This window comes from Equus caballus, chromosome 19 (assembly GCF_041296265.1).
Source record: "Equus caballus isolate H_3958 breed thoroughbred chromosome 19, TB-T2T, whole genome shotgun sequence".
NCBI classification, from domain to species: Eukaryota; Metazoa; Chordata; class Mammalia; order Perissodactyla; family Equidae; genus Equus; species Equus caballus.
In genome coordinates, this window is record NC_091702.1 from 52810079 (window position 1) to 52821033 (window position 10955).

Genomic DNA, 10955 nt, shown 5'->3' on the forward strand with positions numbered 1-10955 from the left:
GTATGGCTCCATGGACTGTGATCACAAATCATCGAGGGCCTAGACCACAGTACATTCTGCAGCCAACTTTGCCTTTGCTTTAAAATTAAACTTTCTCATGAGAGCAGAGTTGAACAGTGAACCAACCAGAAAATAGTATTAAAAAATGTAGGATACTTGGGGGACTAGAAGCACATATACGTTAAAGAAATACAAATACATATTATAATAAGATACCAATGTATAACTCAACTGTTATTAACACGTTTAATTTAATTCTGGTTCTAGCTTGGGAAGATAATAAAACAATTCATCCAAAACTTTTCCTTAGAGACAAAAACATTTCAGGATTCACATTCTGCTTTTCAGTGTATTGGTTTATCATCAAAGATCCTCACAAGAAACTTTACTCCATTTTGCTTGGCGGTTATACCATCTGATATTTCAGTTGTTCTGCTTACTCTTTACACTCTTAAGATTTCAAAATGGTGGTGTTGTTTTTTTAACTCCAAAAGCTGGTAATAAGATCAGTCATACAACAAGACTCTAAGATCCTATGTAAAATCCTCTTTCCAAATATATTTTTCTTCATGCAACAACTTTAATAACCTCTTTGAAATCTAGGGCCGAACATCAATTTACACATTAAGTTACATATATGTTACTTTTGTACTACAAACAAATCTCCAGCTTGGCCTTTATCAAAGACTCATTGACAAAAATGTTTCAAAAGTTAATTAAAAAAATACATTCAAACAGAATACAAATAGACCTGAATTTTTTAAACAATATTTTGAAATAATTTCAAACTTACAGAAAAGTTTCAAGAATAATAAAAATAACTCCTGTATTCTCTTAATCCAAATGCATCAAATCTTAGGATTTTGCCACATTTGTTATCTCTCTTTCTCTGTCATTATATATATTGTCTAAAAACATTTGAAAGTAAGTAGTAGAAATCATGCCTCTTTACCTCTACATACTTATATTTTTCTTAAGAACAAGGACATGCATACATAAACATTGTACAATTATTAAATTGAGGACATTTAATATTCATGATACTGTTATTAATAGAAAGTTCATTATCAAATTTTATCAATTGTTCCAATAATGTCCATTATGGCAATCCTCCCCAGCCCCATCTCCAACTCAGAATCTAATCCAAGACCACATATTTCTTTTAGTTGTCATGTTTCTTTAGTTTCTTTTAATCTGGAACAGTTTCTCAGGCTTTCATTGCCTTTTATGATGTTGACATTTTAAAAAGAGTACAGACCAGCAGTTTGGAGTTTGTCTGGTACTTTTTCATGTTCCCGTGCAAGGTATGCATGTTCAGCAGGTACAGTATGTAAGAAATGCTGTGTCCTCTCGAGTACGTTCCCATCAGGCGGCACATGATGTTGGGCCGTCCCATTGTTGGTGATGGTAACTTTGATCACTTGGTTGAGGTACTCTGGGTCAGGTTTCTCCGCTGTTAAGTTTACCATTTTGTGTTAACAGAAATCTGTGGCGAGATACTTTGAGACTGTATAAATATCCTGTTTCTCATCAAACTTTCACCAATCATTATAGCATCCCATGGTGAGTCTTACCTGATTACTATGGATGACTGCAAAATGGTAATTTTTAAAGTCTATCATTCTTTCTACATTTAGGATGTAACATTCTACTATAAGAAGAGCTTCCTCATCTCCTCTATTATTTATTTATGTATTTATTATCCATGTGAATCCGTGGGTTCCTAGTTTATTCAATGGGTTGTAATAAATTACTGTAATTATTCATTTCAAAACACAAATTGTCATAAATTCGATCAGACAGAGCCCTTTCAAGTTGGCACTTGTATCCATTTGACATGTCCTCATCGTTTTTCAATCATTTTCTTACTTTGTAGCTCAACAAGACATTCTAAGCTTATCTTGGATTTTCTCTGCTCCAGCCCTGAAATCAGCTGTAGTCCTTTTTAGTAGAGGAATGGTATTTAGAATCCCAAATGTAGGCAGACACTAGATTTTGAAACATATGCTTTAAAAGATATTCAGTGTTTCTTCTGTTGTATCTAAAGCACTAGTTTGGGCAAAGCTAACTGTGTCCAAAGAGCGAAACAGTGGGCAATGTGTGTTGGCCGACCTAGTAATATAAATCTTAAAAATCTGAAGTGCTATGTATTTCTTCTATTTTAAGATTCTAAGATGCACCATAGTTTTAGTAACAGCTTTGTGGAGGGTGGAGGGAGGGTAAAGAATTCTACATTAAGGGTTCACATTGATTATAAGGCATCTACTAATTTCAAAAACATCAAGATGTAAAAAAATTTGCATCTTAGAATCAAGAAAACAAGCAATTTGTCTCAAAGAAGAGCATATCATTATGGCTGCATGCAAAATCATCCAAATGATTTACAGAAAGCATTAAATAATGTTATAAACTGCTTTGTTTATATTTCTTTACTTTTATTATCCTTATCTATACATTCTTTTATTTTCACCAGGTTGCAATAAAAGTATAGGGGATAGGTCAAATGAGTCTATTTTATTTTTTATAGATACATGAAAAATGAGAAGAAATCACAGCCAGATCTTCTATTCCTCAATGATTGAGCTGAAAGAAGATATATTATCACTAGAAATATGTTGATTTCTTCCACATTTTCTCATATGCTAAATTTTAATAGGTCTATTGTATCATCTCAATGAATCAGAAAACTAAATGGATTTTGATAATAATAAAAAGACTATTTTATGTCTGGATGTGACTTTATAGTTAACAAACACTTTGCAAGGGCAATCTCATCAAGAGTAGCATAGTGTATTAACTAATTAGGAGAACCTGCTAGGGATCTGACATCCCCAGTACAAGTCCTGTCTCTGTTACTTACTAGATTTGTACCCTTAGGCAAATTCACTTCTCTAAGCCTCACTTTTCTCATCTGTCAAAGGAAGATACTAGTAGTACCTACCTCAAATGGTCATCGTCAGGATGAAATGAGAGGACTCAGGGAAAGTGGATAGACCAGTGCTGGTGCTCAGTAGACTGCTCAATAAATGTTAACTAACAGAGAAGTAGATCAAAGACAGAGGTAAGTGTCATTCTAGTATCTCAAATGAAAACATTTCCTGTGTACATCCCTTGTAAGAAAAGTTAGTATTTTTTCCCGACTTAAGAACCTAAATGGAGTGAATAGGAAAGATCTGAAGTTCTGTCAGGAATATGAGTTAGGAAGCTGCACCACAGGCAGATATATCGCTTACCCAGGGCCGTTTAGCTAGCTAGCTCTTCAGTTGACTCACTGCCAGCAGGTCATAGTTGGCCTAACCCATCCTTTTTTTTTCTCATCTACTACCCTCTCATCTATAAGAAAACTATAGTTCAAGTGAGCTATTGGTTCAGAAGACTGAGCAAAAATTTTTGAGCCCTGGATAAGCAGAGAAAAGGAGAAAAGAGCACACACTCAGTGGATTTGGATTGCCCTGCTCACTCAGGTTTTGTCAGCTCGTGGATTACTCACTCTCTGTGACAATGTTGAGCATAAGTGATCCTGAGGGTTCTTATCTTGGGACAATACCATACAGGTGATTAACACTTTAAATAAAAAAGAGAAGACACCCTTCATCTTCCACGATAAGGGATTCAGCATTTCCCTTTGAATTCCTTAATTGGCCTTTCTAATTAGAGGGATTTGCTGCTTTATTTGGCCCTAGTTGGCTGTGATCTGGGTGGTTTCTGCAAGACTGGGCCAGATTGTTTGCATCTTAAAGGAATTCTGGGGAACCCCTACTCTTTTCTGGGATTTCTTTCATGCTATTCGAGGGTTTTAGAGAACTGAGGTGCAGAGGAAGGAAGAGGGGACTCTACTGCCTATTTCAGAGTAATTACATCATTCGTGCTGGCTCGGCTCCTACAACATCCTGTGAAGCTTGGATGAAACAATATGCGTGATTAGACTTTCACGGTTCCCCTGACATTTGCACAGCTCTTGTCCTGTTTTAGCACCTACAATACTAACTCTTGGGAGAATCTCCTAAGTTCTTTCTGCTAAATTGGTTTGTCTAAAGCTTCCACCTAACTAAAAGCTGGAAAAGAAAGGAATTCATTATTTGGAAAACGTTAAAGCATGTGGGGACATGTAGGATAACAGTACGAAACATAGTTCACGAGGGGCTACACCACAATGTGGCTTAAAAATATCAACATTAGGACAGAAATGTAATTATACCATCATCATAAGAAGCAATTTGTAACAATTAACTCTTCAAAGACACCTGTTTCCACCTTGCCCTGCACAAGCCTCAGGTGTTTGTTCAAAGGGACCAAACCCACAAACTGTGAAATTTCTTTCACTAGGGAGCCAACAGCATTGAGCGTGCACTTTACCGCCCAGGCACCTCTTCTGCTTCCTTGACATGAACCACCCCAACGACACTTCCCCCCAGCCCCACCACCCAAGTTTCACTACAGGTAGACTCAGAAGCATCTCAAGTTCTAATTTTCTCCCTTGCTTTGGATAGAGAATTAATGCTTTCTAGAAGCTGGATGTATGGCTATCTTGTCCCTTCTAGCTACCAGTGTACTGCCGGTGATCTGTTGTCTGACCTTTTGCTATCAGTGTATATCTCCTCAGCCTCAGGGTTTTTCTTGGCTATCCCCAGTCTCTGATTTTCATTCTTGAGCTCGGGAGCTTACGAAAGAACTCAGCAGCCTGTCTGCCTCTCGCTCTTTAATTAGCTCCCCAGAGCCTTTTCTTGAAAGTCTGTCTGGATCACTTTGAAAGGGATATTTCCTGTATATAAAGCTCCTCCTCATCAGGAGGTATGTATAGCTTAAAACTTGCCTTATCCACTCTATACACAGCTTACCAAGGCCACTGATTATGAAAACATGCTACTAGAAGGATCGAGGATGAAATAATTTATCTTTTCATGGTTTTGTTTATTCAACAGATGTTGTTTAACCACCTATTATATTCAATACACTGAAAAAGCTACACTGATGGATGCAGTTCCTGTCTCAGAGAACTTATAGTCCAGAGCAATAGTTCTTAAACTTCACTGTACATAAGATTCTTCTGGGGAGCTTGATAAAAACCAGATACTCAGGCTCCATAACTCAAAGGTTATGATCCCATTGGTGCAGAATGAGACCTGAGAATCTGTATTTTTATAGTAAGTACCCCCCACCCCCCAGAGAAATGATGCCAGGATCCTGTGGATACATTAAGAAACATCACTCTACAAGAGAGATACCTCAAGTTGACATCACCTTCTTTCAGGTACTCATTTCTGGAAACCAGTGAAAGCAGGCAAAACATGGCCTATTTGTTTGGTTTACCTAAATAAGATGTGGAACTCACATTGTATCTGTATTGTTTATTCCTACCAAGATACTCAAATTGCTTTATTGCTTTTTCTTCCCTTTCTTTTGTCATAGGAGTGAGCATTATGTGTCTCAATTTTCGAGATGGAGGAGAAGAAGTTAAAAATTATCGCTCAATCTGCCACACATTACATAGCAAGTCGGTAGCAGGTGCAGGTCCCTAGCACATAGCTTCACCTGCTTCACAACATAACAAGATAGCATTCTTTTTCATATTCAGAAAATGCAACGGCTTCCCAAGCTCCTATGTGCTCTGATTACTCAGTGATGCTCAACTTAAAAACAACTTGACTTTCTCAGGTTCACCAAGCTGTGGGTGGGGCCCAGGAATCTGAAATTTTTAAAGGGTCTCCAGATAATGATGCTGCTGGGAACCACTGTTATGAGAGAGAAATGTGTAGAAAGTACAGACAAGGATGGGGTGAATCTCCTCACCTGCCCGTCCCACTACCTTGTTCAACTTGAGTCCATTGACCTTTGTGCTGCTGTCTATGCTTATTCTCTTCTGGCTCCCAACCCCAAGTCTTTTACTTTCTTTTCTTATTTCCCTTTGGCAAAATACTCAGGTCACAGTTCCATCTGTTTACTTGAAGCAACAGTTGCTCTCTTTCCATATGTGGTTTAAGTCCCTTCGTCTCCAGAGTGAAGCCTGTGGATTCTTGAGTGTATCCAAATTACGTTGATGTTGAGGGCCTGCTGGGGAGTACAGAAAATTACAGGTAAGATAAATAGACATATATATACAAGACAGATGTTATATATATTATATATTTCTATATAAATTATATATAAAGTTGTTAGATATTTATATATATCTACACAAAATAGATGCACATTTCAAAAATCTTTAAGTACATTTGCCATCCACTCTTTTATTTCAATTCCATCTATCACCTTCAACTTCCAATATTATATGATGCTTATAGCAAAACTATTTCTAATGGAAACTGCAAAGATTTTACTCACTGGCTCTCAGTCAGAAAAATGCTTTGGAGATGGCCACGTCAAAGTCAGGTCAGCTATCCTAAAACCCTGAAGAGAGACAGTGAAAGAAAATCCATAAGTATCCTAGTCTACATTATCTCAGCCTGCAAGACTGATAAAACCATGAGCACCAATATTTGACTCGGCTCCAGTTTCTCCTCTTTCTTTCAGCTCTGTAAAGATTTTCTTGTTGATTGCTCCTTGACCTAACTTGCACATCAGTATCCACAACTCTGAAGAAAGTTTTTTTTTTCTTAAATACTTAAACACTTTTTTCATTTTTTTTTCTAAAGCGTAAATGACCCTTATGAGGAGAAGTGGAAAGTTCTAGATGTAGTGTAACAAGTGAGGTTTTGGAGTCTATAGCTCTTAATTCGAACCCTGCTCTTCCCCTTCTTAGCTCTTTGACCTTGGACAAGTGTGAACTTTCTGAGCCTCGGTTTCCTCAGCTATAAAATGGAGTTACTAATAGCGCCTTCGTCAAAGGGACGTTGTAATGAGAAAAGGCACACAAATTGCTTAGCGGAGCATGGCCCATAAGAAGCATTCATTAAAGGTTAAATTGCATTGTTATCCTTATCGTTAGTCTTGGGAACATTTGTATTTTCATAGGCATCAGCACTTTTAGAAAAATAAATAAAACTCCTTATTAAGAATATCAGCAAGCAAATGGATGAGGATTTGTAGGGGGCTCAATTAATATTCTTGCCTGAAAGAATACCACTAGCTTTTGAATAAATTTGTTCATTCAGCAAAACTGTATTGCACATTTGCTATGCGAATTATATATCAATAAATTACACACACACACACACAACTGTATTGTGCACTCTTGTCTGTGCAGGGCACTGAGATAGGCGCAGGGGATACTAAGACACAAAAGTCCAGCTCCTGCCCCTAGAGTGTGAATGGGAGCTAATCCGAGTTTAGTTCAGTGTCCTGACTCACCATCTAACACCTGCCGAGAACAGACGTCAGCTCTCAAAGAAGAACATGCTTGAATGAGTCAGTGTCAAGAATGGTACACAAAGTTCCCATCTCTGCATCACCTGATAGCTCTCTAGCCACCATGGGACCCAGGAGAAGTCCTTTCCTATTCCACATTCTTTCCTTGCCCAGCCTGATGGCAGGGTGGCTCCTGTCAGGAGTCTCCTTAATAAAGGATTGGGAATCGGTAATTATGAGAATGGAGATGATAAGGATCAGACAATTAAAAGGTAATTTCTACATATGCTATGACAGGTTGGAAGAATGGCATGAAAAATGGAGAAAGTAAATTTCCTATCACTTTGGATTTGAAACTGCACAATGCAAGCTCTCCATTACTGCAGAACTGTGGAAAGTGCCGACTACCACGACCCCCTTGCCAGTGTAAATTTACTTCAATAGGGTTTTTCCCTCAGGGCTTAGAAATGCTGAATATGTCTAGAAGTTTTCTGTCCATTGCTTTACTTTTTTTTTTTTGAAGAGAGAAAAAAATGTTAATTTTGAAGCAAAGACCAAAGAAAGTACAATTTGGGTAAAGCAGACGGGCCAGCAAAGATTAGTTTTAGACTAGATATCGTTCTCAGTCCAATAAACTGAGATTTAAAGAAACAGAAATTAAAAAAAAAAATTAGGCTAGTAAAGATGATAATTTGGCCAGAGTGCAATATATGTTTCGAAGAGCGGTGGAAAGGCCCTGTAAATATGGTGAAGGAGTCCTGAGCTGGGAATTGAGAAACCTGAGATCTTATCCAGGTTTCCATTGGTCCCTGTGACCTCAGACTAGTTTTATAAACTTTCTGGCCTTAGACTCCTCATCTGAAAAATAAAACTAGGTGAGGCTTCGGGTCTCTTCCATCTCAGACACACCTACAGCATGTGAAGTTTGAGAATGTAACATCAAAGCTTATGAAGCCATTTGGATTGTTGAGTGAGTTTTCCTCCCAAGTTTCATCCAAGTTATACACATGCAGTTATTACAGAGTGTTGGACCTGTCCTCCTAACTCTAGATCTTTCCTTTTCATACCCGAAGCCTAAATGACTCTTCAGACTGGCATTATATTTCTTCAAGCCAGCTATTGTGTCTGGCGATTCACAAGTCAGTTTCTCTATATCTTTGTTTAGTCATTGTCACCATCCTCTGAGATAAGTATTATTTTTCCATTTCACAGATTAGAAAAATTAAGGCTCAGAGAAGTGAAATACTCTATATCCTATGCCTAGTGGCTGGCATAACCTGGACTGAGACTGAGATTTTTTTTTTAAAGATTTTATTTTTTTCCTTTTTCTCCCCAAAGCCCCCCAGTACATAGTTGTATATTCTTCACTGTGGGTCCTTCTAGTTGTGGCATGTGGGATGCTGCCTCAGCGTGGTTTGATGAGCAGTGCTATGTGTGCGCCCAGGATTCGAACCAACGAAACACTGGGCCGCCTGCAGTGGAGCGAGCGAACTTAACCACTCGGCCACGGGGCCAGCCCCTGAGATTGAGATATTTTGATTTTCATGTTAGTTCTCTTATACTGTGCCTCTGTGGTAATCCTGATTAATGTGGAAAGAGCTATGAAGCTTTGGTGAAAATGTTGTCAGTTGATATATTTTTGTCATGTGTCACCTGAGACCCTGCACACAGTTGTGCCAATTAAACTGATTAGCTTCCACCCATCCATGTGAAACACTGACCAAGGACATTAGTTACTTCAACAGTACCACGGAGTAAGGTCACGCCCAACTATTCTTGTCCTTTTCTGTTCTCTACTTGTTAATACGTTGTCACCGTTTGTACCTTACCCAAGCCAGAAACTCCCACCATCTTTGACTGTTTTTTCTCTCATTTCCCATATCTAATAGGTCACTAAATCTTACACAATCTTCTTAGGAAATGTCTTAAATCCGTCTCCCCACCCTATACCCTCTGCTGTTTTCCATGGTCAGCTTATATCCTCTGACTTCCCTAACTCAAACTCTGTCAGCACTAGCCCATTTAAAATACGCCACAAATTATTTTTCAGAATCAGAGCTGTTACTATGTGGTTCCTTTGCTTAAAAATTTAACCCATCACCCTCCCTTCAAAAAAGAATTTCAGACTCTATAATACAGCATCAATATCATTCTCCAATCTGCTTCCCAATGTAAGCACTCCAGTCTTAACTTGTCATCCTCCCAACACTCATCCTGCTCTACGGCCCTGGTTAACCCTAGATGAGCAGATACAGAAAGAAAAGAGAAGAAATTAAATGATCCAGTTCTGGAACCATCAACATTTTAATGTCAGTTGCAAAAAAGAGAAGCCAGGCAATGGGATTAAAATAGAGGGATCTTGGAGGTAAGAGGTCCAGGATTAGTCAAGCAAAGATGGGATGGAGTATTTCAGAAAAGATCTGAGCACAGCTGAAATTGTTCGTGGTAGCATAACAGGAACTTCAAAAAGCACAAAGGATCAGAGAATGGGAGAAGAAAGGGTCAGACAAAGGGAGGGGCTGACCTGCATGGGAGCTTCAAATTGGACAGCGCAGAGGGTCTCACAGAAAGGAAAGGACCAGAAGAAATGTGACTGGATAGCACCTTGCCACCAAAGGCTGGTTGCAATCTGACTAATAAAATTTTCTTACATAAATTATCCTCAACTGGTCGTTCACTCATTCAACAAGTACTTCCTGAGTGCTTAATGTAAGTCAGGAGCTCAGCTAAGCAATCGTGACCCAGAAATTAACAAGCAAAAGGAAAAGAAAGAGAGAAGAAACTTTAAAAATTGCAGTCTTAATCTTCAAGAAGCCCATAACCCTGTGTTTGAGAATGACAAGTAAACAATCATAAAATAGTGTAAATAAGACAGCGATAAAAGCAAATACAGAATGTTGGGGGTAGAGAGAACCCCGAGAGATCCAAGAAGTTTTTGTCTTATGGAAAATAACATGGAGCTGATTTTGGAAGGCTTTGCCTTAATTCAACACTTAGGTTTTGAAAGTTTGGCTATTTCCTGTGTAATAAATATTGGGCTTCATAAGTACATGTGAGATTACGGTAACCTAAGTACTTCGATTATGGTTGTTCTAAGCCACACCTGCCAGCGTAGCAGGACATCAGGCCTTACTCTCTCTCCCCTAGCCTCTGCAGGTAGTGTCAGGGCTCCTCCATCAGTCTGGGCTTTTGCCTTTTCCCTAGTCATTCATGCTTTGGACTTACCCATCTCCATTCCATCCAAGGACCACTGATCGTGCCTCTGCTGATCTCCTCCAGTGAATCTGGCACTTCTGACCTCTCTGGTGGATCTGTAACCTTTTCACTAGCCTTGGGGTGAGATGGAGGTGGGGCCAGAGGCTGCCCTCCTCTATTGAAAATATTGAGCACACCCCTCTCTTCACTCCCCACAGCCTACTTGTGTCCAGGCTGTGCCTTTTAATAGAACTTTACTGAAGTTCCTGGTTGACAAAAGGGAGTCACAATCCACAGAGTTACCTACAACTGCTTCTGGAAGTGCTGCTCTCAGAGCCTAAGTGTCACGTGCACATTCACGGGTTGCTCATATTGTTTCCTGACCAGCTATATAGCTCCCTGCCTCTTTCCAAGCCTTTCTCTGAGGCAGGGACTGACACAACTCCATCACCAGGAATATGCTCAAGTCTACAATC

General features: G+C 39.0%; 1 long non-coding RNA gene across 2 annotated transcripts; it reads right to left on the bottom strand.

Moving 5' to 3' along the window:
• Nucleotides 1–232: 232 nt before the first annotated feature.
• Nucleotides 233–10620, bottom strand: LOC138919247 (uncharacterized). Of its 2 annotated transcripts, XR_011429262.1 has the most exons (5): nt 10510–10620; nt 6322–6387; nt 5791–6051; nt 2942–3033; nt 233–1453 (listed from the first exon to the last, which is right to left on the bottom strand). It is a non-coding gene; the product is annotated as an uncharacterized lncRNA (long non-coding RNA). The 2 variants fall into 2 exon arrangements; XR_011429261.1 differs by lacking the exons at nt 233–1453; nt 2942–3033 and having other exon boundaries at nt 4891–6051.
• Between the last annotated feature and the right edge of the window lie 335 nt (nt 10621–10955).